Source organism: Silene latifolia, chromosome 11 (genome assembly GCF_048544455.1).
Source record: "Silene latifolia isolate original U9 population chromosome 11, ASM4854445v1, whole genome shotgun sequence".
Classification (NCBI taxonomy): domain Eukaryota; kingdom Viridiplantae; phylum Streptophyta; class Magnoliopsida; order Caryophyllales; family Caryophyllaceae; genus Silene; species Silene latifolia.
The window spans coordinates 134,135,891-134,157,929 of NC_133536.1; the positions used below are offsets into that span (position 1 = coordinate 134,135,891).

A 22,039-nucleotide genomic window follows, 5' to 3' on the forward strand; every position below is an offset into this window, starting at 1 on the left:
GCAAGGTGGGTCTTGCCAAAATGGCGACACATCCAAACATTAAAGCACACAAAATCAAGTAATGGATGCATCTACAAAAGAATAGCCACTTTCCTCATCTAAGTGGCGGAAATTATCTACAAGGGAAGCAATTCAAGGGTACACAATCCTTCATAGATGCAATTTCTTCAAACTACTAAGCCTAGAAGGATACCAATAAATCACCTCCAAGTTGTGTCAAGCTAGGGTACCTTTGTCCTCAATCGTTAAGTGCTTTTGTCAAGAGTAGACTCCCTATGGTGTTAGAAACACTGGAGGATCGCGGAATTCCCCCTCTTGCCTAGACAAGAAGAAGGGTCGCCCCTCTCTACCATGCACAAAAATGGATATGAAGGATAAAGGGATCGATAGAATTTGAGTTTCATTTGGGAGTTTGCTTTGTTGTTTTTGTTTTTCCCCCCAATTTCTTGTGGCATATAACATTTGAGAACATTTTCTTTTGCCATTTCTTTTGATTTTTGGCAATTCAACACTTGACAATTTTTCAACTTTTTGCATTTTTCTTTTGAACATTTTCAAAGCCACCCCATATGTAGTGAGGGTGCCTTATATTTGAAGCTTTAGGAGTCTATTTTTGCTCCTCTTTTCATTTGATGCATTTTGAAAACTTTCTTTCACTTTTCATTTCATTTCTTGAACTCAAATCAATTTCTTTTTGTGCCCATTCCCTTTGATGACAAAATGTATGGTAGAACATGGATGAATGATGGTTGCATGGTTTCAAGGGTCACCTTGGAATAAACGGTAGCCAAGGAGTTATCACACCACAAGGTACTCTTGACTAGGCCTTAATCCATGGGTCAGAGGATACTAGCATGACACATCCTAGGGTGTTTTACAAGTATTCTAACAAGAAAAGTCTTAAGAAGAAAAAACATCTACTAGGGCCTATATACACTTGTCAAGCTTCCCAAGTAGACGGGTTCACAAAATGTTTCTAACATGCAAACTACATGACATGATGCAACTAACATATATACATCCTAATGCATATGATTCTACCAACTAATATGCCAAATAATCTAAATTCAAGTCCTAAATTCACATTGTTTATACCGCATCAATCAAAATAAAGCCACAAAGTCATTAACATTAAGAGGAAAAAGGAGATTGGAAAGATCATACCATGCGGTCTTCAATATCCTCATGTCTCGGATGTGGCGTAATCGATCAATGTGAACAAGGATAGACAAACATAATATATACAAACAATATATACAAGTCTACACTACAAAGGAAATGAACTTGTTTTTGGATTTTCAATTTTTCAATTTTTTTGATTTTTTCGAAATTTTTGATTTTTTTGGATTTTTGAATAAAAGTTAAGTTAGAATTTCCCATCCCCACACTAATATGGGCATTGTTCTCAATGGCCAATATGATAGGAAATTATGCAAGTATGATGCATGATTTCTATACTAAATGCAAGTTATACTAAGCTACACTACATGATGCATGGGTTTTTGTTTATGACGGAGAGCGTAATTTATATTAACTCCCGTTGCGTATGCATGTACTTCCCCAAACCGAGATAGACATTATTTCTAATGTCTTACATTTTGGGGTAGTTCATGCACACAAAATGCAATGCATGAAACTATATGTTGTCATTTTGGATTTTCCATGTGGGAACAATAAAAAGAATACCTCAATGGGGCCGAGGTGTTAGTCCTCATATTGCTAGGACTCTCCAAACTATGATCAAGATAAAATAAAGAAAACAAAGAAAGAAGTAGACAAACCTCAAGAGGGTAGGAGCCTCCAAAGTTTGCTAGTCCTCCACCATATCATCATTGTCATCATTTTCCTCCATAGAAGCGGACTCATCTCCACTCTCATCTTCACTTCCTTGATCTTCCTCACTTCCTTCATCATCTTTATTAGCCTCTTCTTTTTCATCTACCTCTTCATCAACACCCTCATCATCAACAACCTCATCATCGACATTCTCATCTTCATCCAGTCTTTCACCCCTAGATGTGCTTGGAAAGAAGACTTCCCTATCCACCCAACTAGTCAAAGGACATGATGGATCAAGTAGTCCTTGCCTAGCTAAATGAAGGAAGGGTGGATATTGGGCAAAGTATGCATCTACTCGGTCATTATAAGCTTGTTTGTGCATCTCTCTCATGAGGAGAGTCATGTAGTCATTGCCCACTTCAACATCTTTGGGTTTGAACTCTTGATATTTGAATGGGTAGGGTGGTGTGACAATGGAGGAGGGGGGCTCTTCAATCTCGCCCCTTTGTTGACGGATAATGTACTCGGCGTCCTTGGAGAGTGGAAGAAGGTAGTTTGTTCGATGAGCACTTAATCGGCATATCTTGGAAGGCAAAGTAAAAGATCTAGCATCATTGGTTAGCCACCCATAGTTGGTGTCAAGAGAATTATGCTTGACCCACTTGTACTTGTAAATCATGGCGTCCATGTCAATGAGATGACCCCCTTTGATCGCCACATAGGTGTTGTCCTTGTTGAAATTTGCGTCAAGGTGCTTGGCCAAGAGAGTAACTAGACCTCCATTTAAAATATGAGCGGTGCCTTCCTTGTCACAATCAACATTAAGCCATCTTTCCATCAAAAGCCTTAGAGCATTGTAGGGCTTAGTGAATTCCCTTCCGACATTTAAGGCCGACTCAAGTAGAACACAATCGAGCTTTGTAAAGTGATTAGTGCCTTTTCTCGCTATTATAGTATTCCCGATGAACTTGTACCACACTCTAATGCCCGGATGGTGGACTAATAGAGCGCGACAAGCATGAAAGCTCGCAGATTTCTTCCCGGAAATCGCCTCCCAAAGAGGAGCGGGGTCATACTTTTCGGGCATCTTGTGATAATATGGCGTATCACTAAAGCCTAATACCTTACTCAAAACATCAAAGGTGATGCGCCTATTCACATTGGTAAGACGAAACTCGATGTATTCTCTAGTCTCTACCTTAGTCACTTTCAATGAACTTAAGAATTCCAAGGTATGGGAGGGGTATGTCAATTCTCTTGTGGTGAACAATTTACCCAAACCCATGGCTTCAAAGAAGGCTTTTGTTTGTTCAAGGACACCCAATTTGTTCAAGGCATCTTCACAAATGAATTTGGTGGGCAAAATGGCTTTCTTAGCATACTTGGCAAATGTATCCCTATGGGAGTTAGAAATGAAAATTACCTCCGGATAGGAGTTTTTGATGTTGTTGCTTCCAAGGGAGGATCTTGTTGTTGTTGAACTTCCAAGTTTTTATTAGAGACCACCATAGCCATTGAAGCTTTCTTTGCTTGAAGGCTTTGTTGCCTTTTCGAAAGTGTCTTTGCCTTGAGTGCCTTTGTTGCTCCTTTTGTTCTTGCCATTGTTGATTACACCAAGAAAAGATTGAAAATCTTCAATTTCTTATTATACCCAAATCGATTTAAGATGAAAGGATTTGTCTTTGTATTTCAAAAATCGACTCAAAGGTTGAAGATTTTGGTACTTGGATTGATTATTGTTGCAAAAGGAGTGATTAATTGTTGTTGTAAGTAAGTTTGAATTTGATTTTGTTGAATTTGGTTGAGGAAATTTTGTTTTTGATGATGGAGAGGATGAGGGTTTTGGGGTTTATGGGTAGTGTTTGAATGAATGAATGAATGAAATGAATGTGGGAGGGTGTATTAAAACACCCGAAAAATTCAAAACTGCAGGGGGAAGACGAGCGGATTCTGCTCAATTTGGCTTCAGGAAAACTCGCCTAAAGACGAGCGTCTTTCAGTGAAGACGAGCGGATTCTGAAATTCAGGACGAGCGGCTTTCCTCAAAGACGAGCCGATTCTCTTACAGGAACTTTCCTTAATCTGCACTGGCAAAAAGACGAGTGTCTTTCTGCAAAGACGAGCGGCCAGTTTCAGACGAGCGTCTTCTCAGCTAGGACGCTCGGATTCTCTTACAGACCAAAATTTTTCATTTTGCAGCTCATTTGGATTGACGGATTCCTCCACAGACGCTCGGATTCCTATAAGACGAGCGGATTATCATTAAGCCGCTCGGATTCCACCTGGTCTACCCGGATTCAGGTCCATCCGTGCACTTGCATATCCCGTGTCATTTTCATTCTTCAAATCTCGTGTTCTTCATTGTTAGGGCACTACAAAGGCATGAATAGCCTAGGAAATTGCTATCCCCACACTAAGTTAAAGCACTACACATTAATAAAATCATTAGTCCCTCCCTCACTTCTCTCAAAAATGATGAATATCTTGATCAAGGCACAAAAATCCAAAAATGACAAAAATGCAATGTAAGAATTAAAATGCAAGTTAGGGAGTTAGAAATATTTACAAATGGTGGTTTGGAGAGTACTCCACCAAACTCTCATCCTTAGTGAGATGTCATGGGGGCACGGCCAAGGTGTTGTTGATGTTGCTCAACACCTTGAAGAAGTAGTCAAAAGCTTGTTCATTATCATGATAAAGATCCTCAATAGATCTTTGCACTTGTTGTCCTTCATATTGGTCTTGATCGATAGCATTACCAATGTATCGATAGCATTACCAATGTTGTTGATGTTGCTCAACACCTTGAAGAAGTAGTCAAAAGCTTGTTCATTATCATGATAAAGATCCTCAATAGATATTTGCACTTGTTGTCCTTCATGTTGGTCTTGATCGATAGCATTACCAATGTAGGGATTGAAAATCCCTTCAAACTCATCGTGCCAAAGACCACAAACTTTGTCTACTTGATCATTTAATATCTCTTGAGTTGATAGAGACAACTCTCCTCCTTTCTTGTTTTGGCCAACGAGGCCATCCTCTTTACTTGTCATGGGTGAGCTTTTTAAGCTCTCTTTGTTACAATTCCCTTGCTCTTTTGATGGAGCATCATCAACTTTCTTTTTCCATTGGAATTCTGACTTCTTCCTCTCATCCTTCCGGCTATAATGATCAACCATAAAACATGGTTCATGCAAACGGGGAGCTCTCATGGTCTTGTCAAGATTGAAAGTTATGCTCTTATCTCCCACTTCTAGAGTGAGCTCTCCATGCTTCACATCTATCACCGCACCCGCGGTGTGCAAGAAAGGTCTACCTAGAATGATTGGAATATTGGAGTCTTCTTCCATGTCAACAATGACAAAGTCCACCGGGATGAAAAATTTCCCAACTCTTACGGGAACATCTTCCCATATCCCTAATGGTGTCTTCGTCGATCTATCGGCTATTTGGAGTGTGATGTTGGTATATTTAAGCTCTCCCATCCCTGGCCTTTTACTCACCGAATACGGCATAACACTCACACTAGCCCCTAGATCACATAGGGCTTTGTTGATCGTTGTGTCGCCAATGGTACACGGTATTGAGAAGCTTCCCGGATCTTTAAGTTTCGGAGGTGAACTCCCTTGAAATATTGCACTACTCACCTTAGTGAAGGCAATAGTCTCAAGCTTCCGGATTGACTTCTTTTTCGTAAGGATGTCTTTCATGTATTTTGCATAGGCCGGCACGTGATTGATTAATTCCGTGAAAGGAATCGAGACTTCCAAATTCTTCACAATTTCCATAAATTTTCCAAGTTGGTCATCAAATTTGGGCTTGGCTTGACGACTTGAAAAAGGAAGTCTAATCACAATGGGTTCCTTCTCCTTGGCCTTGTCTTCATTTTTCTTTGAAACTTCTTCTTTTGATGGTTCTCCATCCTTGGAGTTTTGCACAACTTCTTCTTTGTCACTAGCTTCCACAACTTTATCCTCAACTTGCTTCTTCGGTGCTTTATACCTCGTACCACTTCTCAAGTGAATGGCACTAACCGTTTCATGTCTTAGGGGATTACTTTGAGGTGGTAATTGCCCCTTTTGTCTTTGTGAGCTTGAAGATGCTTGTTGAGTCAATTGGGTTTCCAACATTTTGGTGTGGGCTAGGATGTTGTTGATGGTGATTTCCTTTGCTTGACTATCCTTTTGCATTTGAGTGAAAAACTCTTGTTGATTCTTTTGCATTTGGAGGACCGCTTTTTGAACATCAAAACCTTGGTCATTTTGTTGATTGTATGGAATTTGATTTTGATAACCTTGGTTTTGGTTGTAAAAGGGTCTTTGATTTTGGTTTCTCATGGGAGGTGGGGTGTATGTTGGTTGAGGGTTTTGAACATTTTGGCTTTTGTATGAGATATTTGGATGGAATTTGGTGTTTTCATTGTAATAATTTGAATAAGGGGTACCACTCTTGTATGCTTGAAAAGCATTCACTTGTTCATTTGTTCCCCTACATTCACTTTGGTCATGTCCCAAAGTTCCACAATTCTCACATATCCCACTTGGGATTGATGAAGATGCCGTTATGGCATTAACATGATGCTTTGGTGATTTTGAGGCTTCTTCAAGTCTAGCCATAGCTTTTTCGAACTTCAAATTGATGGTATCAATGTGAGCACTAAGTTGAGCGCCCAATTGATTAATAGAGTCCTCTTCATGCTTTCCTCCTCTAGTAGCCTTGCGAGGTCTACTATATTGTGAATTATGGACCGCCATTTCCTCAATCTTGTTCCAAGTTTGATTATCGTCAACTACGGTGAACATACCATTTGATCCCATGTTGAGAATGTTTCTTGAGTCTTCATAAAGACCATTCCAAACTTGTTGTACCAAGAACCACTCGCTAAGTCCATGATGAGGACATGAGCGACAAATTCCTTTGAATCGCTCCCAAGCTTCATACAAAGATTCTTCATCTCTTTGCTTAAAACCCGTAATTTGAGCTCTTAGCATGTTAGTCTTTTCCGGTGGGTAGAACTTTTAGTAGAAAGCTAGAGCCAATTTCTTCCAAGAGTCAATTCCGAGAGTAGCCTTATCAAGGCCTTTCAACCATTGTTTTGCGGTGCCAATTAGAGAAAAAGGAAATAAGACCCATCGAATTTGGTCTTGAGTTACACCGGTTTGAGAAATCGCATCACAATAGTCACAAAAAGTCTCCATGTGAGAGTGAGGATCTTCACTAGGCATCCCCCCAAATTGGCTTATTTCGACTAATTGGATAAATGCGGATTTGGCAATGAAATTTTCGGTTAAGTGTTGTGGTGTGGGAGTACCATTGGGTAGGTTCGCCTCGGTTGGTATGGAATGTGATGAAAATTTAGGCATTGTGGGTTGATTTTGTGTTGGATTTTGTGTTGGGTTCTCCTCACCTTCTCTTGCAAAAGGGTTGATGAACTCAATAGCGTTTAGTTGAATATCTAAAACCTCACCAATACCTCTCAAAGTACCTCTAGCAAGTCTTCTAATGTTTGTCAATGTCTTTTCAATTTCGTGATCAAAGGGTAATAATGTAACACCCCCGCACACCAGAACGCCTTACCAAGGACCATTCCAGTGTATGACGGTGTCACCATCTCGGTTTCCCGAGGAAGTAGATCAAATTAGACAATACAAGAACAATATTATAATATTAGAATATCTATCACAATGTCTTTCTATTCAAGTCTATAAAATAAGGTTCAATTACAACACTTGTGATCCTACATCTTTAGACCAGTGGCGTGATGACTCGATCCCTCCAATCCCAGCAGCAGTAATCATCAATACCTGCTAAACCAACTGCTCACCATCCCCGAATGGATCACCGCAGATACCACAAAACAACACGGGGTCAGTACTGACTAATCAAATATAAGACAAGACAATAAAGTAAACAGCTGATCATCCACTATCTCAACCTTACCACATCGTACCATAACCGACTACACCGCGAAGGGTGTAGCCCTGCCAGATTACCCATCGCAACAGGTAACCCTCGCCGCCAGTGGGTGACCGCAGTCCATTCCCACCTAGTCCAGCTCATCATCGAGCGACTAACATTCCCTGTCCCTTAATGTGCACATCCCCTCCCGTGACGGGTTCCACGGAGGGCGAACTAGGGTGTGAAGCCACTCCCGCAAGTGACTCCACCACAATCACACCCACAGCATCACAGCTGCCACACCACAACGACATCATCACCCAAACAACCTTACTCCGATGATCAGCAGATAATCACAAATTACAATACAATCATAATCTCAATCAATTAACAGTAGGCTGAGTAGGGAAACCCTACCTCATCGCAAAGCATGAAAGACTTCCATTTACAGCCACGCACGACTCCAATAAGCACCCTAACAATGATAACCATATCCTATTACACGACTATACTCAAAGAATCATTCACAAGGACACAAGGCAGAAACTTACCTAACCTTGTACATCGGTGACGACATAGACAACCACCAACCACGTCATCCTTGCTCCGCGAATCCCGACATTCCCATGGTAGGGGTTTAGGCTAATTTCTTTAAGGTATGAAGCTATGGAGTGATAGAGGAGGGAGATGGTCTAGGGTTAGAGAAAGAGAAACTGTCGAGGAAATGAAAAAATAGAATGAATCTCGCGAACTCGCATTTACAAAAACGCGTCGACAGCAGCCATACTCGGTCGAGTATAGGAATACTCGGCCGAGTAGACTCCACTCGGTCGAGTATTGGTGATACTCGGCCGAGTGGCCTCAGCTAGGTCGAGTAACTAACCTATACATCTCCTATTACAAGTCTGATCCCTCATCCATTCATCCCTAAGGTCTGTTTGGTCAACAAGATTGGTCAACAACGTTCCTAAAAATCCTGGGTGTTACAATCTTCCCCCCTTAAAAGAACTTCGTCCCCGAAGTTCAGCCCGCACGACACACCCCGCAAGACTACGTACCGTGACCTTAACAACCTTCACAAAGGTACACAAATTCACACTATCCATACATTACCATCAGCCATCTTACTCAACAACAATCACTTATCACAGCTACCTTTCCAAGCAATGCTACTCACTAACTTACACATATACATACGGAGATTAGCGAAATTCCTATGCCTTATTTTGCCAAACATGGCACCACTACTATTGACCCTAAAACACGTATGCAACCCATTCTCAAAACAGTATTCAACCCTATACTTACACAAGCATGCAATTGCAACACTTTACACAATGTAAGAAAACCATACACAAATGTAAACTACCACGTTCCGTACGCTTATATTAAATATACAAATGCAAAACGATACACCATTGTAAAGTACATAAGTACACAATCACCACATTCCGAACACGTATACCAATTATCATTAATTGAATCGAATCTTCATATTACTTGACACCCTTGCGCCATATTGTATTCATATTAATTGAATACAACCTAGATGCGGCTTAACGAAAACATAATTGTAATTCAGTAATTCCGAATGTGAACACACCTAACATACATATGATTCTCAATATTTCATAAAATTAAATACTTACACATAAATAAAATACATATTTCATAAATAAAATACTTATCATAAAAATTGAGTTGAGACATCCGTGCATAGTATAATCTTCATATTACCCGAATACAACATAGCTACAGCTTCAAGGAAACATGAACATAAATTCCGAATGTTAACTACATACATGTGATTCCAAAGTCATAGGTACAACTAAAATACATATTTAACATAATTAAATACTTAATTCCGCGACATTACTCTTCCCCTCTTTAAAGGAACTTCGTCCCCGAAGTTCACTACCAACCAAAGCTAATACGTAGCATATCTCTGTTTATGACATCGGACACTTATGACTTATAAGGACCGAGACATTTCGGCAACCCACTAATGTATAACGACTCAATATAATTAATGAGGAATAACAGTCTTATGCGTAACTCGTTGAGACAATTATCACTGCAACCAAACATATACCCATATAAAACTTATTACACTTACTACACCGGCTGCGTATGATGCTACCTTTCGCATAATTTAATGATTCGAGTCTTCTTCCCCTAACCACTTAAGTTCCTGACAACCAAGCAGTGTCATAAAACGAAACATTCTCAATCACGTATCCGTGATACATTTAAAATTCATCTGTGCGGCATGTTATAGTATAAAATAACAAAATAAAATATGAACCACTCTCTCATACAGTTATCATATAGCCTTCACCTGCGCCTTCTGTTACATCAACATTCGGCCGAGTATGAAAGGCTACTCGGTCGAGTAAGCGATACTCGGTCGAGTATAGTTTTATACTCGGCCGAGTGAGCTCTACTCGGTCGAGTACTGATTATACTCGGTCGAGTTATCATAACCAGAGGGCGTTTTAACAACATTACTTAGAATATTCACAATCAACCTGCATAAAAATTGTCCGCAGCAATATCAAGCACAACAAATTCCTACCATAGTCGACATTCAACACATCTCCCTACGAACATTAAGTAACTAACGGCCTTATGGCCAAATACAGTCATCCAACGAGAGATACTAAATTCCGAAAGCAACATCCAGAGAAGAAGTAATAAGTCCGACACAATAAAACAAATCCATCACCACTAAATAAGTCTAACATCCAAGAAATCAAACTAAATAGTCTAACAACCTAAGATCAGTAACGAGGACCCTCCTCCATGTCATCACCACCACCGCGCCGAAGTACCGCACTGAACTCCCCGCACTGGAAAACTGCTGCGCCGAGTAGTCCCCTCTGGCCGATCGCCGGAGTTGGCTCCCCACGGTCTGCGAGGTAGCCAAACTCGTCTCCTCCGGAGGTCTCCGAAACTCGGGTCCACCCCATAATCGTGGAACACTCCCGTATCCACTCCCGGTCCTCTCCACGGACAGTGCCGTGTTAACCGAGTCCCGATGCCCCGATTAAGGGTCATCTCATGTAGGTTGCGGAGCACCAAAGTAGAAGATATCCGCTCGCCCACTCATGAGGTCGCATCCTAGGGTCATGCACCGTAGGGTACGGCGAGTATCGATAAGGATGGTAAGGGTAGGAGTCGGGGGTAGAGTAAGAGGGCTCAGACACAACCGGGTCTACCCTAGGCTGCCTAACTCCACGACGCTCCCTAGGTGGGGGAGGTTCCTGCTGCTGTCCCTCATGTACGGTGACGGAGTTCGGGTAAGTCCGGGAGAATCCGTGGGTCAATCGAGTGTAAGACGGGGCTCAGGTCTCAGGAATGCCACAAGGCTCCCACTCGGCCAAATGATCAACAACGGGGAGATGAGCGGGTCGGAAGCACCATCCACATAGTTCCTCTCACTCTCCAAGCATACGACCCATCATCCATCTTCCTCAACCATCGGTTCTGACGCCAGTACTGGGCGTCCATGGTGGGCACAACCTCAACATACTCATTCCTCTCAGGAGGTGGGGCCTCAAAGTCGGTCAGTCGCTGAGCTAGGCGGGTCACTAAGGCCCCGCAAGCAATGAATCGGGTCTCAGACTGTGCCATGCGCTCCAGACTAGAGCTCACTATACCAGGAGCACTGTAGTAAAACGGTTTCCGGCGGTGGAGGTTAAGGTAAGACATAAGGAGCATGACTTCGTGAGAATTGAGCTTGCTCACGTCCTCTCTCGAGTACAGCAAACAGGTCATCATCCTTAGAAACATACGAAGGGAAACGTGCTGGATATCATTAATCAACATGGCACTGACGCTAGGGGCGGGTCTGCCAGTCAAATAAGGAAGGTACTGAGGTGCGCCACTGTTCTTGGCCACGTCACTAAGGTAGTCATCCTCCTCGGCCTCTAAACCTAAATGGTCAGCCAACTCATCCAGGGTAAGCTCATGATCCTCATTCATGAGACGAAAAGAGACGGTCTTTCCCTTCTTATCATAAACAAAAGAGCTCAAAAACTCTAAGGTCAAGTGGGGTAGGATTTCTTTCTCAGATGATACAACCCCTCCATGCCCAAAATCTTGAAAATGTGAACTATGTCCTCCTTAATCCCCAAAGTCTCAAGGATACTAGGGTTGACACAACGGGTGGGGCGAAAAGGACGGCGCATAAGAGCCACGAAAGCCTTACGATGATCGAAGTTAGCAAAAATTACCGATGGATGTGCCTCCACCGGCGGTACAACCGGTCCACTGCTACATTGCCCAGCCCCGAGTTGGACATTCGCGCGAGGTCTCTTGTTGGGTAAACCTCTAGTTTTCACCATACTGCAAGAAAATCATTTTTAACAAAGGATTGACACTTGAGAGTTCTTAGCACAAAAGACGGACTGTTTTACTTGTATCTCGATTTTAGAATGAGGTTTTTAAGATAACTATCAGAAAATCACCAACTACCTTAAAATTCATAGGGTTGCAAGTTTTCAAATTACTTCAAATCAAAGGATACTCATCAACAATAAGGGGAATTTCGTTTTTGCTAACCCTAGAATTCAGAAATTGGATTTTTACCTCATAAAATAATCAACCAAAATGTACACAAGGTCTATATGTAGTCGAATTCGAAAATCAATAAGTTTAAGACTGAATTTCAATTGTTTTTTAACAAGAAATCGAAATATAGCATGCTAATACACAATGTCTTTGAAAACAATAAAGGAACTTGAGTTTAAATCTTACCTTAAACTGATTTAGGGCAAATAAGAACAAGTGTGACACCAAGATTTTACCCAAAAGCTTGAGAAAGGAAGAGTATGGAGTTTTAGAGAGAAGGAAAGATGAAGATGGGAGGCGGAAATAAGAAAGAAAGGCACGGAATTAGGGTTTTTGTATAACCCGCAATTGGCCTGCTACAGCAATACTCGGTCGAGTGTTGGGAATACTCGGCCGAGTGTTCACTACTCGGTCGAGTGTTTAGGATACTCGGCCGAGTGGACACTGCTCGGTCGAGTACCTTTCTTACTCGATCGAGTTTTGAAGAACAGAAGCGATTATTACTTCCACATTACGGACACTCGATGTTGGGACTTGGTACTCGGCCGAGTATGATCTACTCGGTCGAGTTTTCTGAAAACGAATAGGGAGTAGTAACTTTTCATTATTCCTGCAAGATTAAACAATATTGTTCGGAGTTCCGGACATCCGGCTCGTCACTATTAACGCTGATTTCTAACACATAATCACATATCACATAACACCCATCATCGGAACAACCATCATTCCTACCTTTATTCCTCCCTTTACCACAAATTATCTGATCCTATCCTTATAGCATACTCGTAACTAACTACAGTACTTGCAAGATTAAATTCTTATGTCACATCATCTTTAATTCCGCTCAACACCAGAAACACACCAAACCACATTTACAACGTAGCAATTCAGTACACAACACATTCATCGTAAAGCCATATGATTAATTTGTCACTGATCACACATTGCAATAGTTCCATATTCACTTCCACTGTTCCACACATACATTCAACACATACCACTCTAATAATAGATACACACATAATAGATGCACACAACATACATCACCAAGCAATCAACGACCTACACTAGCTACCCTTTTTCCCGTGTCTGGCTTAAGTCCGATGGGGCCATGATTTTGAAATGAGGGCGCCTACTCACCCAAAATCTAGCATCGGCTGGGGCTCCCAACGTACATACACCAGGTTTATTTTAATTGACACCCTATGTTCATTAATTTTGTTAGTTCAGGTTCCAAAATCGTCGGCTCTGATACCACTTTGTAACACCCCCGCACACCAGAACGCCTTACCAAGGACCATTCCAGTGTATGACGGTGTCACCATCTCGGTTTCCCGAGGAAGTAGATCAAATTAGACAATACAAGAACAATATTATAATATTAGAATATCTATCACAATGTCTTTCTATTCAAGTCTATAAAATAAGGTTCAATTACAACACTTGTGATCCTACATCTTTAGACCAGTGGCGTGATGACTCGATCCCTCCAATCCCAGCAGCAGTAATCATCAATACCTGCTAAACCAACTGCTCACCATCCCCGAATGGATCACCGCAGATACCACAAAACAACACGGGGTCAGTACTGACTAATCAAATATAAGACAAGACAATAAAGTAAACAGCTGATCATCCACTATCTCAACCTTACCACATCGTACCATAACCGACTACACCGCGAAGGGTGTAGCCCTGCCAGATTACCCATCGCAACAGGTAACCCTCGCCGAGTGGGTGACGCGATCCATTCCCACCTAGTCCAGCTCATCATCGAGCGACTAACATTCCCTGTCCCTTAATGTGCACATCCCCTCCCGTGACGGGTTCCACGGAGGGCGAACTAGGGTGTGAAGCCACTCCCGCAAGTGACTCCACCACAATCACACCCACAGCATCACAGCTGCCACACCACAACGACATCATCACCCAAACAACCTTACTCCGATGATCGCAGAGATAATCACAAATTACAATACAATCATAATCTCAAATCAATTAACAGTAGGCTGAGTAGGGAAACCCTACCTCATCGCAAAGCATGAAAGACTTCCATTTACAGCCACGCACGACTCCAATAAGCACCCTAACAATGATAACCATATCCTATTACACGACTATACTCAAAGAATCATTCACAAGGACACAAGGCAGAAACTTACCTAACCTTGTACATCGGTGACGACATAGACAACCACCAACCACGTCATCCTTGCTCCGCGAATCCCGACATTCCCATGGTAGGGGTTTAGGCTAATTTCTTTAAGGTATGAAGCTATGGAGTGATAGAGGAGGGAGATGGTCTAGGGTTAGAGAAAGAGAAACTGTCGAGGAAATGAGAAAATAGAATGAATCTCGCGAACTCGCATTTACAAAAACGCGTCGACAGCAGCCATACTCGGTCGAGTATAGGAATACTCGGCCGAGTAGACTCCACTCGGTCGAGTATTGGTGATACTCGGCCGAGTGGCCTTAGCTAGGTCGAGTAACTAACCTATACATCTCCTATTACAAGTATGATCCCTCACCCATTCATCCCTAAGGTCTGTTTGGTCAACAAGATTGGTCAACAACGTTCCTAAAAATCCTGGGTGTTACAAATAAGTTACCTTGTGATCTTCTAGACATGCAAAATATCAAACAACTTGAAACTAATTAGAACAAACCTTGAGGAGTTTTACTTCCCCAAGGCAAAGAAAGACACAACTAATAACAATCTAAGAAAATCTAAATCAAGTTAACACCGTCCCCGGCAACGACGCCATTTTTGGTCGATCCCTCTTGAGAGGTTTAGTTTTCAGTACTTGTCGTTAGGAACACCTAGACCAAAACAATATTTATGACTCCACAAACAACTCTACTATTAGTAAAGAGGCAAGTAAAGGTCGGATCCCAAGGGACGGGTATTGAAGTGAGATTTTCAATTGCAACTAGCGGTGTCTAGGGGTGTCACAATTTGGGGTTGGAATAGAAGATCACTAAACTAAATAGCAATGAAAGTAAATAAGCAAGATGATTAAAAAGGGATGTACACAATTGATAAAAGGCACTAGGGTGTCATGGGGTCATAGGGGATTCATGGGAATTGATCATACAAACATATTCTCAAATTATAAGCAAGCAATTATTGTTGTGATGGATCGAGTTGGTTTATATCTTACAATCCTAGGAAAGTTTGGGTCCTGGAGCCGAATCGATTAGATTGTACAACACCTACAAGTCGACTTAATCTTGCCTACTCAAATATATGCATGGTCAAATGAGACTCGAGTTGGTTTATGTCTTACAAGTCTTATTGAAAAGATAGGTGATGGGTAAAAAATGCAAGGATTCATAGGCTCGCATTTCACCAAACATAACATGTACATAAGTTGAGATCACAACAAGCAACCAAATAAACTATGAAAACATATTAAATTAAGCATGAATCATCCCCCATGTTGGTTTCCCCTAATTACCCATTAACCCTAGTTAAGGAAACTACTCACTCATTATCATGTTGAACATGCTAGCAAGGTTGTCATTCATACCAACAAAGTAAAACATGATGAATAAATGAAGATAATTAACAATAATTAAAAAGGGATTAAGAGAATTATACCTACTAATGATTCCAATAATAAAGCAAAGAATAATAGAAGTACTTGATGATTGATTGGAAGATTGTCAATCTCCCAATAATAACCCAAATAATCTTCAATTACCCAAAATGAAAGATGAACAAAAGAGAGATTAAGGAAATGAGATTTGTATTAAGACTTGTTTAAAAGTTGATTACAAGATTAAAGAGAGATTAGATTGATATAAACTACACTAAACATTGATGAGAAGAACATGATTATCTAATTAGACTAATGGGGTATTTATAGTGGGGATTAGGTACACAAATTAGGGTTTACTAAGGGCTTAAATGACGATTAAGTCCTTGAGGAATCGCTCCTCTCAGAAAAATATGCGAGTCTCCTTTTTGCTAGTCTTTTCCGAGGTATGCGCATCCTTCATAGAACAAGTAGAAGACGAAATAGCTGTCACATAATCCGAGCGTCCAGGGCACGGGACGAGCGAATTGTGGGTCTTTTGGACGAGCGGATTTGTGGGATGGACGGGCGGATTGTGGTGGTTTTGGACGAGAGTCCCTCTGAGGAAGACGCTCAGATTCCTTGTGCTGGACGGGCGAATTGTGGGAAACCCGCTCGGATTCTGAGTCAGCTTCCTCCTTTCTTCTTTTCTTCCTTTTTCTTCATACAATCCTAGAGGATTTCGTCGGGGATGCAAGGACCTTTTCTCATCATTGCCCATCTACTATAGTATGTACAAAGGCCTTCTAGTCTTGTCTTCTCTTTGGTGCTTGGTCATTGAATTCAATCAATTTAGCTCCATTTTGCCATGAAAATGCAAGGTTTGCACTCCTTTCCTACCAAGGGATCAAAACCTCAAAGAATATGCAAAACAATGGACTAAAGACAATTAATGACCCAAATATGCACTAAAAAGCATGGGAACAAGGCTAATTCGGGGACTAAATATGCTCAAATAATGGTCACATCAACTTATGAGTCATCTCACCTCGAGACTCGTTCAATGGCATCACGCCATTACGTTGGACGCGAATCAAAAGCCGGACAACACCATCACACCATAAATCGAGTCAGCACCGAGGCACCACACACGGTTGACCTCGTCTTGTTGAGTCTGAAATGTCTTTCCATCTCTTGTGTTGTCTGCGTTTGGTCATTAAACCATGTCGGATGGAGATGTAACGTGAGCCATTTTATGCCTCAAAGCCATGGCCCCGTCTTCAGCTTCGTCCAACAACGACGATGATAACAGAGACCCCACGACTGCTCAGCTAGCCAGCCTACTCACCGCTCTTAAGGTCACCTTGGACCGTGTCAAGACCCGTATCGACACCTTGGAAAACAAAGAAATCGTAGAACACAACACTCCGCCTTTCACTGAAACCGAGAAAAGGCTAAAGCTCTTGGAAGAACAACTCCTAACCCGTGGTAACAATATCCACCTTGAGAACAATCGAATATTCGAACCCGTTGGGGACCAACTGCGAAACAACTTTACCTTGACTGATGTACCCAAGTTCAAGCACTACTACAAAACACGTTATGGACATCAGTCGATGGACATCGGATTATCTGAAAAACCGATGTACATAACATGCACATCGGTTGTTTGCAAAAAACTGATGTGCATGTAATTATATGTACATCGGTTGCGTTAAGAAACACATGTCCATTATTTCTGATTTTAAAGGACATGTGATATTTAATAAAACCCATGTCTATATAAAAGTCATTGACATGGGGCATTGCATTTAACCGATGTGCATCTAAAGTTAAAATTATAGGCGCAAAAATATTTGTCTCACCGCCATCACTTATAATTTCGACTACATACATTCTTCCCCAAATCCCTCTCCCTCACTCTCACTCTTACTCTAGCCCCTAAAACCCTCACATAATTCCTTTTGTGACGGACAATCAGTCACATAAAGGAATATAAAAACTCGGTTTTGTGACGGACTATCCGTCACATATAGGGATTTGTGACGGACTTGTGACGGATAGACCGTCACATGCTTCTTTATTCTGAAAAAATATCGCATACTCCTTCATTTCCCCCAAATCAATTTCAATCACACTCAAAACCTAAAATCGCGCACCACATCGCCCGTCACCACCACCACCACCACCGGCCTCGCACCACCAGCCTGCCGCAAGAGGCCTGCTTCCGACACGCCCTTCTCCTTCTCCTTTCCTCTTTTCCTTTGGTGCTCTTTTTCTCTTTTCCATTTGTGGTGCCTCCGACCACGCCTGCACGGCTGCACCACCGGCCTACCACCACGCCTGCACCGTAGCCGTCTCATTTTCACTAACCTTCTTCACTCTTCTTCTAAGCTTTGCGAACAAGCCGCCCCTTCCGCTCAGTTCCCTCCTCTCCAGGTTTTCTCCCTTTTCAATTTCATTTTTATAAATTTTCTTTTGTTAACAAGTTTGTAATTTCCGAGCATTTTAATGCTGTTGCGTTTAATTAGAGTTTTATTTGATAATTGATTCACTACTGATATGGTTTGAGTTAAATTTAGAGGAATTTGGATCAATTGGAAGCATTGTCAAAGAAGCTGAAAGCTAAAACCCTAAGAGGTGAAGCTCCCTCTCAGTCTATCGCTGCTACTCGGTGCGTTTTCCCTTCGTTCTCGTTTCGCTTTTGCTGTATATAGTTGTGTTTTGTGCTATCTGATTTAGCATAGGCTATGTTATTTTGACAGCATTTGGTTAATTGGATTCTTATATGTTCCATGTGTATTGCTATGACAGTGATAATCAGTTTGTGTGAGTTTTGTCCTTGTTTGGCTATCGAGGAAGGGTCGGAAGGTATGGGTTAATTTTTCTTCTTTTTTTTCTTCTAAATTTAATGGTTGTTATATTCATAATGTTCCATGTGTATTGCTATGACAGTGATAATCAGTTTCTGACTGATAACGTTGCATTTGTTGCTGTTTTATGTTGCAGATTCACAAGGTTGACACTCTTGTGTCTTACAAAAACGATGATGACTTGGATGAACAATAGGATACTTTGTAGAAGCTAATAAGAAGAATCAAGTGTTTTCACGGTAGGATTGAACAATGCAAGCGATGTTTATGTGTACCTACCTATTATGCGGTTTTGTGAATCATTGATTCACAATTTTGTAACTTGATCTTCAGTTGGTAAGACTAATGTTGAATTCGTATACTGAAGATTTGAAAACCTTTTTTGAGGAGACGTTCTTGTGTAGCCAGAAGCTTCTATCATCGGAAGAGATGTATGAGAAAGTGTTATGGAATCATTTTGCATTGTCATCATGTGTACGACTAATATGGGCAACAACGAATATTTTTTTTTTATAAAAAATAATAATTATAGACATCGGATTTTTGCAAAACACTGATGTCCATTGATCAAATAGACATCGATTTTCCTAAAAATTCGATGTCCATTGATCAAATGGACATGGGATATATAAGAAATCCGATGTCCATCCAAGTAAAGGACATGGGATTATGAGTAAAATCTGATGTGTATCAACAATAATGGACATGGGATATATAAGAAATCCGATGTCCATCCAAAAATGGACATCGGTTGTAAATCCGATGTGCATTACTACCATAAGGACATGACCGAACTCTACATCGGAGCACTATCCCATGTCCATGACCCTAAAACTCCGATGTAGTAAAGGGTTCTTGTAGTAGTGAAGGGGGTGGAGGACCTACTCAGCCACATTCGGGCCTTCAAGGATTACATATCTATCATGGGGGTCAAGCAAGAACTCTTCACGCGGATCTTTCCATCATCCCTAGAACCGATTCCCCGCCAATTGTACTATTCCCTCGACCCAAAGAGCATTACAACTTGGGAAGAATTTGCCGTCGAATTTGCTAAACAGTACGCCGACAACGTCGAAATCCAAGCCAACACCCGAACTCTTGACGTCCTGACCCATAATGATAAGGAAGGGTTCACAGAATTCCTAACACATTGGAGGAGAGTAAGCACTCAATTGGTCAGTAAGCCGAGTGAATCGACTCTGGTGGAGAAGTTTGTCAACAACCTCCGTCCAGTTTATGCCAACCTATTGAGGGATGAAAACATCAAAACGTTCCAGGACCTACAAATCCTCGGCACCCGCATTGAATACGGCCTCCGCAAGGGTGTCCTAGCCAAAACCATCGGTAGAGGCTATCAAGGATCTACATCAACAGGATCTCGCCCCTATGGTCAGACAAACAAAATTTATGAGGTCAACCTCCTCGAACCAACCACAAAGAAAACTGAACGTCTTCAAAGGGTATTTACGAACTTAGGAACAACCTATGCCAGTGCCCTAAAAAGGCTCATGTACCAAGGGAAACTACAGCAAATTGGGCCCACTCCGTACCCGTCTGAGGCTAAGAAAACCCGTTTCTAGAATCCCAATCCCTAATGCCAGTACCACCAGGGCAAAGTCCAGGACACAGAGGCATGCTTCAAACTGAAGCACGCCATTCAAGATATGATTGAGAAAGGGGAATTACCGTTAGCTCCACCCACCAAACCAGATAACAAAACAAACCCATTGGTGCCATCTCTGACGACGAGCCAACCTTTGATTCCGCACACCTCATCCTACCTATTGATGACGAGGTGAATGCCTTGGAAAAGGATACCCCGGACAGGATATTCGTGTTCAGCGCTGCAACCATGCTCACATGTTCCAACAGGTTGAAGAACCAATAGCCAATCTCTCAGAAAGGATTACCCAACTTGAGGACGCCTACCACCGGTTGATTTTCAACCCACCAACACCAACATCACGTCCAAGGAAGGGTCCTCCAAGCACCCATAACTACCATGACCAGAAAGGATTGCTCCCGCGACCATTCTGGCATGCACCCCACAATAATCAACCCCACAAAAACTACCCCCACAAGAACTTCCTCTACAAAAACTATCCACCGAGGAATACACCTCCAAGGTACCCTCGAGATCCCGAAATCAACGGTATCTGGAGAGATGACACAAAGGACGTCTATATTGTTCCGGGAAAGGGCAAATGGGCAAAAGAGATCGGTCACCTTATCCGGTCCAGAGGCCCCTATCAAAACCCGAGCAATGCCACAACCATTCAAACGACGAATGATCAAACTGTCTCGGGCGTGGACACTCAACCCAAGGTTCCCGAAAACTCGATCCTTAAGGAACTGCAAAAGGCGAAGGCTGAAATTTCAATTTAACAACTGATTGCTACATCCTTCGAACATCGGCAGGCTTTGCTACAAGCCGTGGGAAAGTTGATAGTTCCCTCTACCTCCTCTCCTAAAGAAGTGGTAGCACACCCGATCTAAGCAACCCGGTCATCTTCTCTGACGAAGATATCCCTCCATTCGGAGCCAACCATAACCTGGCCCTGTACATCACTGTACAATGCCTCAAGAAGAATGTGCCTATGGTCCTAGTGGATGATGGATCTGCCGTCAATGTCATTCCTCTCAAGACGTCTCACAAACTGGGTATCAAGGAAACGAACTTGGTCCCTACTAATCAAGGAGTACGCTTCTATGACGACACTCGTTCTAAGGTTGCGGGGCTTATTACCTTGACCATTGCAACTGGACCCTTGGAAAGACAAGCCAGTTTTCAGGTGGTCGATATCAATGCCTCTTTCAACATGCTTCTAGGATACCCCTGGATTCACGCCGCCAAGGCCGTCACCTCAACCCTCCTTCAGAAAATCAGGGTCCTTTTCGACGGGAAAACATTCACAATTCCCGCCTCCCCGATCAAGGCTATCATGAAGAAGGGAATAGCCTCTCAAGTTATTGAAGAGGACGACAGCGAAATGTGGGGATTCCAAGCTGTGAATGCCCTAACCGATGAATAAGCACCCTTTGATTGTAACCCGTTCTCCAACCTCACAGACAACCGCATTTTGATGCGCCAGGGTTATTTCTCGGGCCTACCTCTCAATCCGTTGAAATGCACCTTGCCTCCCTTGAAACAGGCCAAGGTCCTCAACATCTCCTTCGGGCTAGGCTATAAGCCAACCAATTAAGACATTTAGGAGAAGAGCCTTATAATACAAAAGCGCAAAAAGCACGGAGACATCCTCCGTCCCTACCAATTGACTCTCAATGGATACTTCGTCCCTGAGGGAGAATCCGAGCTCTACAACGGCTTTCCTGAGCCAATCTACGACTCCGTAGCTAAGGTCAAACACCCGGAGGTAGAGGTCTTTCAAGACTGCTACT

The 22,039-nt window shown here is 42.1% G+C and overlaps 1 non-coding gene across 1 annotated transcript; it reads left to right on the plus strand.

Annotated features, from left to right (window-relative positions):
- Positions 1–6,663: 6,663 nt before the first annotated feature.
- LOC141616306 (small nucleolar RNA R71) lies at positions 6,664–6,770 on the plus strand. Its single transcript, XR_012530662.1, has one exon. It is a non-coding gene; the product is annotated as a small nucleolar RNA R71 (small nucleolar RNA).
- Positions 6,771–22,039: the final 15,269 nt, after the last annotated feature.